Raw genomic sequence first — 16,878 nt, forward strand, 5'->3', positions numbered from 1 at the left:
TGCTGACATTGCTGTAAACACGACCTCCTAAATCGCGAAACCCTATCTGTTAGGAGGGCATATCAAGGGTTTTGCCACTGGCAGTTGATGACCACACATTGTGCGGTTACTTGCATGCAGTCTCTGCGATAGGCCAATGTTGGGGAATGTGACTGTGCCAAGCCAATGGTTTGGTGCTTCTATGTGCCTGACTGTGTATGCAGCATAATTTTACGCCACAATTTGAAAACAGACTCACATGCCTACTACTGTCACTTCTACTATTGATACCTCCTTGCTGTTAGCTGCTGTGGACCACCTATGGGACCAACCAGGCTAGGCCATGCAGGTGAGAGTGGCCTTGCCTTCACACCAGAAGAGCTGGAGACACTGGTTGGAGAGTTCCTTCACATGTATGGGCAGCTTCATGGTTCACCAGAGGTAACATGATGTCTGTGGGATACTAAAACTTCAACTTTAACATGTCCATGATCAACTATGTGCCTATGCGTCCCAGAGTGAAAAAACACATTTGTTAGGATGTGTTTCCACTACTTAGGTCAGAGATGTGATGAATGTGCTCTGTACATTGGCAGTAAAATTATCTATTATGATGTCGGGCTTAACCTATATCGTACCCATGTGCCATGGACATTCATCTTCATGCATAGTGTAATATGCACTATTATGGGTTTCACATGAAGATCTTAGTCTATCTGCAGAGGGATGATAATGTAGCTATCCTTTTAAGTTTATGTATCATGTAAGGTGCAGAAGTAGTTAATAGCAGGTATTTGTATGGTCCTTCAGATCCCCCAGCACATATCAGCCGGCCCCAACATCTTGGCTGGGAGTGATGGAACATCACTATTACATTCAGAGAGCAACACAACATTCATGTGTTGTATTGAATGGTCATAACATGTACTAACCTCTGAACAACTTGGAAATATGATGTCAATGAGGAATCATATTGCTAAACCAGCAGTCGCCAAACCTTGCCAATGAATCCTTCACATTCTGGATTAAGATTTAGCTGAGGTTAATGTGACAAACTACTGCAACATTGTGTCCTTTCCTTGGAGATCTGCTAAGCCATAGATAGTGTCCCAAAAATTGTCGCAGAACAAGTTGTTGCCCTAAGACATCTTAGTAAAACCAACTATCATATTGTACCTGACAGGAGCCCTAAGACATCGTAATAAAGGCAATCCAATCCAATCCAATCCAAAAATTCTTTATTTCGGTCTGTAAGACCACAAAAGATACATGATATATTACATTTAAACAACCATTTAAAAAGGAATTACAATTATAAAAACACATTACATAAAGTGATTAGCGGGTCGTTCCAGACATGATGAGGGAGAAAAAGGGACATTCCATAATCAGGGAAAAAACATACATGATATGCCACATAGCCATAATAAATTTCGCCACAGCAAAAACTATGTGAGGCAGAGTACTAGTTCTTAAAACTCTGTAAGCATCTATATGGCTCCTGAAACCCAAATTGAAACCCAAATTCCTGCAAAGGGGGACCAGCCAGTATTTCCTTGGTCTGTAGTATGCAGGACAGAAGAAAAAAAGATGGGTTTCTTTCTTATCATGGAGTTACAGCCCGGACAGGTTTTATCATCCCTCTGTAGCCATTTGGAGGTAAAAGTTTTAATAGGTAAAGTGCCAAACCTCCACTGTATAAACAGTTTCCTGGCTAGAATTGGGAAAATAATGTCCATAAAACCCTCAAATTCATAGGAGTTTTTGGATTGCAAGAAACGTTCAGTTAGGGTGCCGTTATTAGTCAAGGTCATGAGTAAATCAAGGCTTTTTTCCTTGTAGATTTGGACTAATCGTTTCCGGGAAAGCCTTTGGCAGCCCGATGCTGGAGCCTCCCAGAGCTCAGACACTTTTAAACGATACAATTCCTTCTTGATGAAGGCCAGCCAGGGAATTCTATCTCGATGGTTCAAGGCCATTACATGGGTAAGATCACTCCTGTAGTGTTCAAGCTCGCTAGTGGACCAGAGCCTATGCCAGAATCTTACTGGCTTAGACTCCAGCTCAGCAGCGATAGAGGGTAAACCCACGTCCAATCTCAGGGGAATCAGGGGTGTGTGTTGGGGGAGGGCCAGAAGGCGTCTGAGAAAGATGTTTTCTACTCTGGCGAGATCCAGACCTGCTCTGTACCTCCATAGCTTACTGCCTTACATTGTAGCCGCTTTGGCTTGCGTTTTGTACAATTCTAGTGCCGGACTTATAGGTTTGAAGGTTGAAGTGTTTACAACCTTCAGAATTGCACCAGATAATTGTGTCAACTTTAGCCGGGATTTCACTATCTGGGGGTCCCAAGATAGGTTCTCGTGCAGAGTAACGCCCAAATATTGAAAAGTTGTAACCCTTTCCAGGCTGGCTGTACCCAGAGTGGGATTGGGTCTACTCTTTGGTGATAGGTTGAAAATCATGAATTTGTTCTTCTCTGTATTGATCTCTAGACCATGTTGTCTACAGAAAAGACCAAATCCATCCAAAATCCTTTGGATCCCCATTGGGCTTTTAGAAAGCAGGAGGGTGTTGTCAGCAAACATAATGGCTGGCACCCTCCTGCCTGCCAAAGAAGGAGCGTCGTTATCTTTGACGTCATCAAGGTGAGATATAACGCTGTTGACAAAGAGGCAAAACAGGGTCGGCGCCAAGACGCAACCCTGCCTTACCCCTCTGAGAACAGGAAACCTTGATGACAGCGCTCCATCCCTCCCACACCTGACCTGCGCATAGTTGTCATTATGAAGCCTAATTATGGCATGCAACAGCTGCGTTGGAACACCCAGCTCCTTTAGGACCTCATATAGTTTTTTCCGTGGGACCAAGTCAAAGGCTGACCTCAGATCCACGACACCATGTATAGCCTGCCCCCCTCGATCCTCACCGTTTTCCAGTACAGGAGGATGAGGCGGAAGATCTGGTCCATGGTGGACGTGTTTTTTCTGAAGCCAGTCTGGAGAGGACTAAGGATTTCATTTGCCTCCATCCAATCAAGGAGCTGGTCCAAAAGGAGACGAGAGAAGAGTTTTTGGGGAACGTCTATGAGGCTAATCGGCCTGTAGTTGGCTGGGAGAAGAGGAGAGCCCTTTTTGTAAATTGGCACTATCTCTGCTCCCAGCCAAGTACAGGGGATTTCCATACCTCCCAGAATGGCATTAAAAAGAATAAGGAGGTACGGGCCCCAAATCCCAGGGTATTATCTGAAGAGATCACCGGGCAACCTATCCAAACCCGGAGCCTTCCCCATTGCCAGTCTCTCTACTGCACCAACCACCTCACCAAGAGTGAATTCCAAACCAACTACAGGAGTGAATATATCATCAGGAGCCACTTCGTTGGCGGGCAATACAGTGTCCTGGTACAGTTTGCCAAAGTGGGCTTCCCAAACAGATGGTGCAATATTTGGCTCCACAGCAGTTTTAGCCTCTCCTGTGCCATTATTCACCAAGGACCAGAATTTTTTTGAGTCTCTGGTTTCTAATGCATAGGAGAGGTCCTGCCAACGATTCCAATCCCACTCCGTTTTTGCCGACGCAATGGCATCCGTGTGATCCCGTCTAAGTTTGGCGACCATACCCTTATCTGACCCTGCTTTAATATTAGCAATTAATTCTTTCTTGGCCTTTCGGCAGGAAGAATTGTACCAAGCTGAGGTGTGGTCTGTTTACGCCGAGGGGCTGCCACAGGATAGAAAACCTCTGCTAAGGAACCTACTAGATTAGCATGTATATGACCCAGTTTGTGGTTAAAATCTGTGGATCTAGGCTGGTTAATTAATTAATCTAATTCCACAAACTTCGGGAGTGCAATGTCGAAGATTTTCCTCATGTTTTCATCTGTACTGATTATTTTCCCCCCTTTTACCATGCGCCTATTAGAGCTAAGGGCCAGGTTTCCAGGATCATCCTTATGGTTGGTAAATAGCGACTCAGCAGAAGGTGCTGAATGTTTCAGGTCTTATAAAAGGTCGCTATCAATTCTAGGAGATACTCTAAAATCCTGGACCTTGGACCATGAGCCAATGTCAACAAGAATGTAATCCAACCTGGATTCGTGACCCTTCCTGTTGAAGGTACATGCTGAGGGACAGTCTGACGGGGTGCGATCGTTACAAGCCCTCAATGCGTAGTTTAAAGTGAGGGACATGATTTGCACAACAAGTGGGGGCCAAGATTTGGGGTGAGGGGATGAACATGGTGGAACACCCCAAAAGTCGTCTTCGGTGGTAAGGGCACCCTCCCTTAGGCCTTCCAGGGGTTCGAAATGACAATTAAAATCTCCGCCCAGCACGATTTTATAATCGCTGGGCAGTGAGTCCAGGAAGGACGCAAGATCTTCCAGGGTAGGCGATTCCTTAGCTACACTGACTGGACGGGAATATACATTTATAATTGCCAGTTTTACTACATTGGGCCACCCAAGAAGTACACACTGGATGTCCTTCGAGAACATAGGAATGTAAATGTAAATGTACATGTGGCGTATTTGTATAGCGCGAACAGTGACCCGGAGGCATCCCGGCGCTTGTACTCCTACCACAAGGGAACCCCTCCTGGCTTTTCCTTGTGGGGTGTCCACTCCTGGGCATCCCATGGTGAAACCAGGCATCCCTTGTGCATCAGGGGGCCTTTGTGGAGACTAAGCAAGCTATTGCCCAGAGTTGCAGCATGGGACCCATGCTTAGAATCGGCACTGAGGCGAGAATATCCGGTCAGAGGAATTTAAGCCCGAAACCCGCCGAGGCGGGAATCGAACCCTGGTCCCTGGCCAGCGTTCTGCATCAAGGTCTGCCGCTCTAAGCATTGAGCCACACTTCTCCACAGTACAACCGCAGTACAACCAGTGTGGCTGGCTACCCAAATCGCCAGGCCCCCTAAAGGTCTCCCATTTCCACTCCATTTAGCCTGAATTTCAACAACTGCAAAGCCCACACTACTCACTGGGTCCCTGGCCCACGTCTCCTGGAAGAGACAGATATCACTGGTACTTATTAAAAGATCCCAGTCTGCTGTATGTATTTTGTTTGCAATACCTGCCACATTCCAGGAGAGGACCTTTAGAGTTTCGGTGGTCAATTTAGGAGGGGGCCCTTCAGTTGTTTCAGGTATAGTGCCCATGGGTGGGGATACAGGGAGCCAATCTTGCATTCCCAAGATGGGTTTAGCAGTAGATGTTATTTTAGGAATGCAGAGCGCTTGGGGGATGAAGTGCCAACCATTTGACTCAGGAATACAGTATCTGCAGTAGCCCTGAGGCTAGGGGATTTCAAACCACCGCCCTGGGGTGGATCCAATTCTCTGTTCGAGATGTCAGTCCCTTCAATTCCTGTCCCCTGTCCCACAGGGCCACTTTCATTGACTTGGTAGGGTTGTAAGGGAAAACCCCCTCGAAGTCAATCTACTTCATCAAGGCAATTAAACCTGTTGGGGTGTGCATAATTTACGTTGGCAGAATGGGTATTATACCTAGGCCTATATCTGGATCCATCCACAGCAAAACCCACCTTTGTCCATCCATCGTCCCTTCTCATAGATGACTTACTAGAATTAGGATAGAAATATGAGAGAGGGACGAGTTCAATCGATGTGTTGGCGGTGTTACCAAACCAATTACAGATGTAGGAAACAACCTGGGGATTCTCAAAACTAACAATTATACAGTCCCCCACACTTTTCTTGGCGGTGTAACCAACCCACATAACCCTTCTAAACATGAGGACTTCTCCTTTTAAGCTGGATGGGAGGGGCCTTTGTATGTTTAGCCAGCTGATTACCTTATTGCGTAAGGATTCAAAAGACTCTGTTACACCACTAGCCAGTTCAGGTGCCCCCATCAGTATAACGGTGTAACCCACAGCCTCAGGGGGCAGGTTCACTGCCCTGCGCCATGTTTTGGGGCTGGCCTGGTGGATAGAACTATTAGTTAGCATGTTTGGTGGAATCCCCTGTGTAAGTGGGTTGGCCTGAACTAGTTGCTTCGACCTCCTAGGTGGAGGAATCGGGGGCAATAGCCTAGGCAGTGGTACTGGTGCGGTTTGAGGCACAGGAGCTATACTGTGATTACTATTTTCGCCATTAGAAGTTGTAGAAGATAGGGGAACCTGGATCGTAGTGACTGGAGGAGGATGTGAAACTCCGGCTCCCCACACAGATGACCCATCTGAACTTGCTCCTGACCCAGACTGGCCTATAGTGCCCACACTTGAACTCTCAATTGCTGCCAATCTCGATTCTATTGAATCCAGTTTAAGAAAAAGAGGATCCAATAGACTTTTGAAGACATCAGTGAGTGAAGCAATAAGAGAATCTGTAGCTTTAGGGCTGGCCCCACCAAAAATTAATGGCTGGGTAAGTACGGGAGTGGATGCAGAGGAAGGAACACTTAACAATACCCTCTCCTTCCCCAAACTTAAAGTGTCATGTGGATCCAGTCTTTCACCTATAGTTGGTGGAACAGGATCAATTTTGGCCCTTTTAGCACCTTGGGGCTTTCTAGATCTTTTCCTTTTCATTACACGATCCTCTAATGGGTCCATGTGCTCCGGCGAGATATCAACCACACCCTGATCCCCGGGTGGTACTAACTCTGCGATAGGGGAATGGTCCACATCACTAATAATACGTGATGTGTCTCTATCCCTTGACAGAGACGACGGTGTCCTTAACTGTTGGAGTACAGGCTCTATTGTTTGGTCTATGCTGTCCATTAGGGATAGGTGGGTGGCATCAAGCAAGAGCGGTGTGCTAGTAATCGTTGAAGTACCTGGCAAGGATAAACAAGAATTTTCCACACCCTCGTCGTTTGTTTTGTCTAGCACTGCAATGCTCTTTGTAGTCACTAGGTTGGCCTTACGTAAAAATGTATCCATAGTACCGGAAACCGCAGTGACAGCCTTACTTCTGGTTTCTCTGCTTGCCATGGTGTAAAGTTCTGCCTGGGATATCCACGGGATGAAAGCGAAAGAGGGGTGGCCCGGTCCGGTCTCTACCGTTCTCTAACGGCCTCAAGCGGCCCGCCCTTTGCCCGGGCTTCGCCCGGCGTCCGCCCGCGCGCATCCCGCGGTGCGCGTTCCTTGTGCTGGTCTTGTAGCTGATAATAGGGCGGGACCCCCAGGAGAGAGGCGGGGTCAGGGGGGAGGAGCCTCCAGGTGCGGCAGCTGGAGAAGCCGCTAGAGTTCCTGGGACTCGCAGTCCCACCGTTCCTGCCGCCTGCCACTCACACGATCTCCAGGTGATGCTGCTCCCACAGGGGCGAATCCGGTCTCAAGCAAACTGCTCCTTCAGTCCTCCCTCTCGCAACTACGAGCGGCGCCCGCGAAGCGGGGGCCGCGAGTCACGGTTTTGCTGACCCGGGAGGGAGGCGGGGTCAGGGGGGAAGAGCCTCCAGGTGCGGCAGCTGGAGAAGCCGCTAGAGTTCCTGGGACTCGCAGTCCCACCATTCCTGCCGCCTGCCACTCACACGATCTCCAGGTGATGCTGCTCCCACAATGGCGAATCCGGTCACAAGCAAACCGTTCCTTCAGTCCTCCCTCTCGCAACTACGAGCGGCGCCCGCGAAGCGGGGCCCGCGAGTCGCGGTTTTGCTGACCCGGGAGGGAGGCGGGGTCAGGGGGGAAGAGCCTCCAGGTGCGGCAGCTGGAGAAGCCGCTAGAGTTACTGGGACTCGCAGTCCCACCGTTCCTGCCACCTGCCACTCACACGATCTCCAGGTGATGCTGCTCCCACAGGGGCGAATCCGGTCACAAGCAAACTGCTCCTTCAGTCCTCCCTCTCGCAAGTACAAGCGACCTATCATATTGTACCTGACAGGAGCCACAAACCAGATTGTCCTTGCTATTTAACCTCATTTGAAATTTGTTCAATTGCCTTAGTACAGGCCCCCCCACAACTGCACGTTGCTGTAACCGGTCCATGATTAATGCTCAAATTGAGTAGATTGTCTGCACTCTTGACAAAAGGACTGTGCAGATAGTTGGTGAATACAACACTGAATTCTGTCACTGCATCACCAGGTGTGTCACATGATGCAATCAGACCGTCTGTACAATGCCATGAAGATGTTATCTCTGTGACAGTGCTAAATATTACCAACTGAGCATTCTCTTACGCCAAGACATCTACCACGTGCACAATCAGGCATACTACAAGTTTACATTGAGTTGTACACATGACCACTGATTTTCAAGTTGTGAGCACAGTGTGACACATGCCAGAACTCCCATATTAACCCAAGGTTTTGGGTTTGCATCATATTCAGTGCTAACAGTCAATTTGTGCACAGCATGTATAGAGACACACTTGTAGACTGTTAAAGTGCCTGTAAAGTTATGCAGGTTAACTTTAGCAGTCATGTGCTTCCAATGGTGTGTAGTGGTACATCTTATTAACATTGTGTTTTGGCCCTGATATAAGTCCTGTAGTTAGCCAGGCACAGATCGTAGTCAACCAGAACACAGTTTGGTGTATTCAACAGATGAATCATGTTATGTTACCTCATGTCAGTGTGCATGGACATCACAGGAGTCTACACATTTTAGGTCTTGTAAAAATCTACTTGGTCATGTTAGTTATCTACAACTTATTGATCTGCTACACAGACATGACCTTTGTTTTGCATGTCCACTCAGCATCTTCATTTATTGCATCCATCCAGGTCAAAACCCATCAAAGCAGACACACTGGAAAGCCATCACCCGAGGGTGCAGTCCCTGGGGGTCTATCACTGGTCCAGCGTCCACTGCAGAAAGTGGTGGGAGGCTCTGAGACGCTGGGCCCAGGACATCAAGAGGACCAACAGGGAAAGTCCTACCCACGTGGTAAGGGTGAGTGTCGCACCCTGTCTCCCCTTATGGCCCACATTCTGGCTGTGACCTAACCAGAGCTTGATGGGCAGTTGAGGGCCCAACAGCAGCTAAAAGGGGGTGAGTATTGTGGCAAGTCTGACATTGTGCATTAACATTCTTCTCCTATTACCAGCAGCAGTTTTCCCATCAACGTTGTAGGTGACTTATGACCTAAGGATTATTGATGTTGTTGCATGTTTAGGCCTCGACGTAGGTGCATGATGTTTGGGCCAGACTTACCTTTTGTACTGGCCATTGGCCAATGTTTAATTTGACGAATGACATCATCAGTTCACTTAGAATGTTTCCAGTGAAGATCTGTAGTGAAATGCAGCACTTGCTTTGTTTGTTTTCATAAATTGCATTTCCCCATTGTCGAACACACGCCTGATACTTGGTTATGCTACGCGTTTGTCCCTGATGTGCTTCAGTTGCCAGGTCCAGTGCACATAGTTTGCCCAACATGTACAAAAACGTAGTATGCCCCAGACTTTGAGTGTTCCCCCTGATAGGTGCCTAGATAACCTGCATAGTGTTTCCATTGTGCCCTTAGAATATTTCTCCCACTGTTTTGTTTACTTTTATTGACTGACATTGACTATTGATGTGGGATATGTGTGAGAGTTGGCTACAGAGTTGAGGCTAAGAACTTGTGAAGGTGTATTTGACTTTGAGGACATATCCATACTGATGTTCCTTTGAACTCACAACTGGAGCAAGAAAGTGTGCATTGTGATTGTGTCATATTCACTAAGGCATCTTGGTCAGAATTAGAATCCCAAGGCCTCTTGGTAGTTGTAGTTAATTCAATAAGACCTTAACAAGACTTGAAAAATAAATGTTAAGCTGCAAGACTAGTGAAGATCTGTTTTGAAATGGCAGAAAAGTGAGAAATGGCAAGACTTATGTGGACAAACATTGAAAGGTATGATATTGTGGAAGCGGTGGTAGTGTGGATCAACATATTTTATGTACACATCACTATCACGCTAAATCAAAATCTGAGAATTGCCAATGTTGCTACAGTGTGCCTGTGCAGTACCAATATTTGGACCTGGGAGGGCATCATACAGCTTTGTTTGGGACAATCGTTATGAAACTATCCCAGCCAGGGTCCATGTTTATGTTTGAAATACTTGGGCACCCCACCTCCCTTACCTGATGTAGGGCGAGGCACTGTTTTGCAATGGCGGTACACAGTTGTGTGACTTACCGCCCTGGTCGAGCAGGTACAGCAGAGGCCGGATGGGCAGGATCTGATCCATGACTGCATAGGGCATTTGGAGGTGAGTGGAGGTGAGTTTACTCCTTATATCCCTCTCTTTCCCACTCATTCTGTATGTGAGGCAACTAGTTATAGGGCAGGCGTACTCACTGGCAGTCTGAGCCTCCCACAGCTTCATTGGCCTACACTGCCACAGCTGCGCTAGGAGTGGGTTGGCGGTCTCATCTGTTCAGTGGCGGTCTTGATAAAGCTAATTCTCCCAACATGTAATAGGGTGGTCAAACTGCCAAGTTCACTGCCGTCGGACCTCCACTGCTGGCACGGTGGCCCACATACCGCCAATAGTCTGTGTCTGTGCAATAAAATGACCTTAATTTATTCAATGAAATTGCATTTTTTGTCATGCGCATGTGTTAGTCATACCACAAGAAGGGTCAGAACTATACACTACTGAGATCATGATGACAGTCATTAAATATACACTCATCCACATACTTGTTAGCAGCCCTCTCTTCACACATACCCCTCCATCAATGCCTACATATTGCAGGAGTGGGAGGTTCAGCCTGCTTAGTGAGCACTGGAAGAACCTGAGACAGGAATGTGCTTCAATCCCTGGGGGACTGACAAACCTCTTCAAAGCAGCCCCAGAATTTCACAAGATGTCTTCATGTGTTAGTTCCCCAACAGACAGAATATACCAAAGTATGATAAAATGCTATTGTGACCCTGATTTATCCCATGTTTCCTCTCATTGCCTCTTTTTGGGATACACGTTTTATGAGTTGAGGCCAAATATATACATATATATTTTCTTTTTTATGAGGTCCTGCTTTAGTAGCAGGAAAACAGGGAGCAAGACCTCTGACCTCCTGGTCAGAGACCCTGCCTCCTCCCCGGCAGCTCTGCTGTTGTGTCGCTACCACTGCCCCCTACACCTCCCTGAGCTGGTAGGGGTTCGAAGCCCACCTCCACCCACAGACTCCTGTCTGTGCCTTATCCCTAGTGGTCCAGTGGGAGAGCCCTGCTCTTCTTCTGGTCCACTGCTGTCTGTCTCTGTATTTGTGCCCATTTTCTGTCTTTTCTGTCTTTTGTCGCTCTTTTTTATTGTGCCTTGTAATTGTTACTTCTGTATTTCTGTTTTTCCTGTTTTATCTAATTAAATGCACCTGTGCTGTTCTTGTTGTAATTCATGCCTGTTTTGCTGCCCTTTCCCACTGCTGCTGCCCCCACAGCCCCTCCCCCTATTGGTTTCAACCTCACAGCTGCGCTTTCCTCCCCCTTCACTATTTAATGGCTGCTGCTGCTTGGGTGTCTGAGCAAGACCTCTGACCACCTGGGCCGAGACTGTGCCCTCTACCCCAGCAGCTCCTTTGTTGTGCCGCTGACACCTACAACTCCCTGTGCTGGTAGGGGTTTGAGGCACACCTCCACCCACAGGGTCCTGCCTGTGCCTAATCCCTGGTAGCCCAGTGGGAGATCCTTGCTCTTGTGCTGGGCTGGCTGATTCTGCCTGTCTCTGTGTTTTGTGCCAGTTTTCTGTCTTTTATCTGTCTTTTTTTATTGTGCTTATTAATTGTTACTTCTGTATTTCTGTTTTGCCTGTTTTTTCACCTTGATTGTACCTGTGATGTTGTTGTTGTCCTCTGTGGCCGTTTTGCTGCCCTTTCCCACCACTCCTGCACCAGCTGCCCCTCCCCCCTGCCAGCTCCCATTCCTGCCTCCGAGCTGCGCTTACCTCCCTCTTCCCTAGTTAATGGTGACTGCTGTGCCGCCACACATCAGATGTCCACACTGGGCAAAGAAAAGCCTATCTGCACCCATCCGCGACGAGGGACCCTGGTTCTCTCACCACCTGCCACTACGACTCAGTTGCCCTCTATGCACTCAAACCTGGAAGGAACAACAACTGCCATCTATTTACGCCAACCAACATCCACGGCCAGTTCTCCTGCTGTTACTGCCAACAATCCTTCACCACCTTCTGCATCCCCAAAGCCGTGCACCCACACTAGGTGCCAACTATCCAAAGCCCTGAGATGCATCCTCCTCAGTGTGCGCTCCCTGCACAGATATGCTTTAGAGATCTTGGACCGCCTTGACACCCTCTCCCCAGACGTCGCCTTTTTCAGGGCAACCTGGACAATGCCTCCTCCTGCCCCGACATTGTGACTGCCATCCCGACAGATACAAGATCCAGAGGAAGGACCACCCAGGAGGAGGACTCAGAATCGCACATAAGAGCTCCCCACCTGCAGCACTACTGACTCCTCTTCCACCATCAGACCAGCTCCGGAATGACCCTACGCAGCACCATCACCTACAGCCCCCTCTGGACCTTGAAATTCATTCACCACTACCATTGCTGACCTCGTAATGCCCTACGCCATCACCTTATCACTAAATACGCATCAGAGACCTCAACCTCTACCTACCAAATCACCCTCAACCATGATCTGTCTCCCACCTCATCCAAAGCCAAGTCTGCAGCCAAAGAACTACACCAATGGATCACCAACTATGCAGACCAGCTTGCCTCACTCTGAATCCCGACAGACTGCGCCCCATGAAGGCCACCTGGTTCACCACCGACCTCCGAGAAACCAGACGAATCTGCAGACATCTCGAGAAGCAGTAGAGGAACAACAGAACCACTTAAGATTAAACCAATTACAAGAACGCCATCAAAGAATACCACAGACTCCTTAGATACACCAACAGGACCTTCATCCAGAACATAATCCTTGCCAACTCCAGCAACTCAAAAGAACTTTTCAGCATCATCCAGGAATTCACTAAACTCCCAGCAAAGCCACGGATATCACACCCTCCCAGAACCTCTGCAACAAGCTCAGCTCCTACTTCCATCTGAAAATCAAGGCCCTCTACGACAACTTCAGTGAACAGACTCCAGAAACTACTCCCTCCCCCAGCGACAACAGCCAGCCTACCATCAATGCCTGGACCCCGGTCACCACTGAAGATACCGCCACGACCATGAAGAGCAGTCACTCAAGCACCCCCACCGACCCCTGATGGCTGCACATCTTCCAAAAAGCCACCGCCGCCATATTACCAAAGCTACGACATACCATCAATACCCCCTTCGAATCCGGCACTTACCCCGACAACTGGAAATGCGCAGAAGTCAAGTCATTCCTCCGGAAACATTCTGCAGACCCAACTTCCCTTTGCTGACAAAGTCACTGAAATGATCGTCAATGCCCATCTGACTAACTTCATCGAGGCGAAGGCCATCCTTGACCTTTCCGAATCCGGATCCCACAGAAACCACAGCACCGAGACCACCTTCCTCGCTGAAACAGATAACCTCTGCAAGCTCCACAACCAAGGCCACACCGGGGTCCTCATCCTGCTAGACCTCTCCGCAGCCTTCAGCACCGTCTCCCATGGAACTCTCAAAGCCAGACTTACTGATGCTGTCATACAAGGAACCACCCTCGTCTGGATCCGCTCCTTTCTAACTGTCAGAACCAAAAGGATCGCACTCCCGCCCTTCCTCTCCGATCTCTCAGAGATCAACTGTGGCATCCCATGCTGCCATCGTCAGACAGCATGGACTCAGCATAGTGTCCTATGCCGATGACACCCAGCTCATCCTCTCCCTCACAAAGGAACTAGACTCCACCAGACTCAGCTTGCATCCTGGATGAGCAGCAGTTGTCTGAACCTGAACTTGGAGAAGATGTAACTCCTCATCCTCGGACCCACCCCCTCAGCCTGGGATAACACCTGGTAGCCCACCACCCTTCACGGACCACACCCAGAACCTCGTCATCATACTCGACTCCTCCCTCACCATGACCTACCTAATCAAATTTGTTGCCTCCAGCTGCTTCAACACCCTCCTCATCCTTCGCAGGACCTTGAAATGGATCCACCCTGAATCCAGAAAGACCATCACCCATGCACTCATAACAAGCATACAGGACTTCAGAAACACCTTCCACGCTGGAATCAACAAATCTCTGATACGCAGACTCTAGGCCATCCAGAACACTGTGGCCAGACTTGTCCTCCGTATCCCATGACAGGAACCCATCATTTATTTTAATTGAAAGGTTTTTTATAGAGCTGGCTTGGCCCAGGGGTATCAAAGCGCTTTTCACGTGATCAGAAAAAATTACAGGAACAAAGAAACAATTGTTTAATAGTGGAGCATTGAGACGGTTGCAATTTAAAACAAAATGATTAGACAACAAAATGGGTACCGAGCAATATACATGAACATGCACTACAGGTGCTATTTTACAGAGTAACAAGAAGCACAGGTAACTTTCAGTAAGGGGTAAAGGAGAGAAGAAAAGAAGATTCTGGACTGAACTGCGGGAGAGGAATGATTAGATACAAATAGAAGGGTAAAAGTCAAAGTTGGGGAAGAGGAAGTTATGTAGTCAGATTTTTGGAGGAGAGTGGTTAGGGTAGTAGTTGGAATAGAGAGGGAGGGGGTAAGGGAGAGAGGGGAACAGGGAGAAAAATAGAACGAGGGGGAGAGGTGAGAGTATAGTAGTGAGAAAGTGGAGATTCATGACAGGAGAAATAGAGTGTAGGATCAGAGGCAGGTAATATGGACCCCAATACGGTGGCATTTAGGGTCTTTTTTAAAGCTGAGGTACAAGGGGTTACATTGCAAGTCCTTGGGGGAGAGAATTCCAAATGTTCAGGGCATTTCCGGAGAAGAAGTGTGATTGTGTGGAATTCTTTTTTAACAAAGGGGGATGAGGAGCTGGTCTGGAGCAGGCCGCTATTTTGAGTTTGTTTGTGAGGTATGCTGGGATGTTTTGGTAGAGAGATTTATGTGTAACGCATGCTGTCTTGTAGGAGGCTTTACCTTCAACTGGCAGCCACCTTGAGGCCTTCAGGGCTGGGGAGTTGTGGTCAAAATGTTTATAGTCGGTGATTGGCCTGGCCGCTAAGTGGACCACAGCTCTGATGGGGGAAAGGTTAACTTTGGGGATTCCTGTAAGGATAGAGTAACCATAATACATTTTCGATTGTACTAGTGACTGGACAATCCATTTGAAGCCTTTAGAAGGTAAAATGGGTTTGATTTTTTGAAGATGACGGATGGTGAAGAGAGCTCCTTTAGCTGATTTTTTTATGTGGTCATTGAGAGTTAGGTTAATGTCAAGGGTGATACCAAGTGATTTCACTGAATTGATTAAGGAGAGCAAACAGTTGAGGGCAGTGATGTCTGAGATCCAGGATTGAATGGGGAGCCTGTTGTTTTTTGGGGAGAAGAGAATGACTTCAGTTTTTTGTGGGTTAAGTTTGAGATGATTGGAGTGGAACCAGGATTGGATCTTGCTAAGAGTATTGTTAAGGTGAAGAACATCAGAGTGGTACCTAATCATACAGTAAAGTTGGGTGTCATCAGCGTAGAGGTGATAATTGATTTCAGCTTTTTCAGAATGAGGGTAGGCGTTCCATAAAGAGGTTATAGATAGAGGGGGACAGAATAGAGCCTTGATAGATGCCAAGGATGACAGGTGAGGGGTTTCAGAGGTAGTGATTAATGTTGATTTGTTGTGTTCTGTGTTGGAGATAAGAGGTGAACCATTTGAAGACAGTACCGTTCAGGCTAAAGTGGGTTTTGAGCGAGTTAAGTAGGGAATTGTGGTTGACAGTATCGAAGGCTGCAGAGAGGTCGAGGAGAATTAGTAGGCAGGACTCACCATTGTCAAGGGAGTAATGGATGTCATCAACAATATTAAGCATGGTGGTTTCCGTGCTGCAGCTATTTCTGAAGCCTGATAGGATGGGGGGAAGTACACTGAAATTGTTGATGTGTTTATCCAATTGGAGCAAAGCACATTTTTCCAGGGCTGTGGAAAGAAGTGGGAGGTTACAGATAGGGCGGAGATTGTTTGGGTCATTAGGGTCAACAGAGAGGTTTTTAGGAATAGTAGTGATTTGTCCAAGTTGGAGGGAGTTAGGGACACATCCTGAGGAGAGGGAGGTATTGCTGATACGCTTCGCCTGGGAGGACAGGCGCAACGTTCAGGGGCCCAGGATACCGTGGGGCCAACACCGGCACTGACGCTCCTCCCCCTCATCACCGGGGGCTACAACAGCTGCTCGCGCCTCCCGCTCTGCGGGAGACGCTTCGCCTGGGAGGACAGGCGCAACGTTCGGGGGCATTTGTAAAAGACTCTGAGGCCCAGGATACCGCGGGGCCAACACCGGCACTGACGCTCCTCCCCCTCATCACCGGGGGCTACAACAGCTGCTCGCGCCTCCCGCTCCGCGGGAGACGCTTCACCTGGGAGGACAGGCACAACAGTCGGGGGCATTTGTAAAAGACTCTGAGGCCCAGGATACCGCAGGGCCAACACCGGCACTGACGCCCCTCCCCCTCATCACTGGCGGCAACAACAGCTGCTCGCGCCTCCCGCTCCGCGGGAGATGCTTCGCCTGGGAGGACAGGCGCAACGTTCGGGGGCATTTGTAAAAGACTCTGAGGCCCAGGATACCGCGGGGCCAACACCGGCACTGACGCTCCTCGCCCTTCATCGTCACAACCTCATAAGCATTCCCGGTGTCCCGCCTTGTGGGACGCGTGTGGGTGGGTGCCAGGCTAAGCCCGGGCAAAGGGCGGGCCGTCTGTGGCCGTCCGGGGCAGGACGTGGCAGGGCTGGGCCACACCCCTGACTTTTCAGCTACCATCTCCACTTACCTGTAACCCGATTGCTTCGATTTGTTGCACTGGTTTTTATCCCTGTTTTTAAATGTTATAGGTGTACCCTAGCACCCCATTTTCAGTCAT

This window comes from Lissotriton vulgaris, chromosome 1_2 (assembly GCF_964263255.1).
Source record: "Lissotriton vulgaris chromosome 1_2, aLisVul1.2, whole genome shotgun sequence".
Classification (NCBI taxonomy): Eukaryota; Metazoa; Chordata; class Amphibia; order Caudata; family Salamandridae; genus Lissotriton; species Lissotriton vulgaris.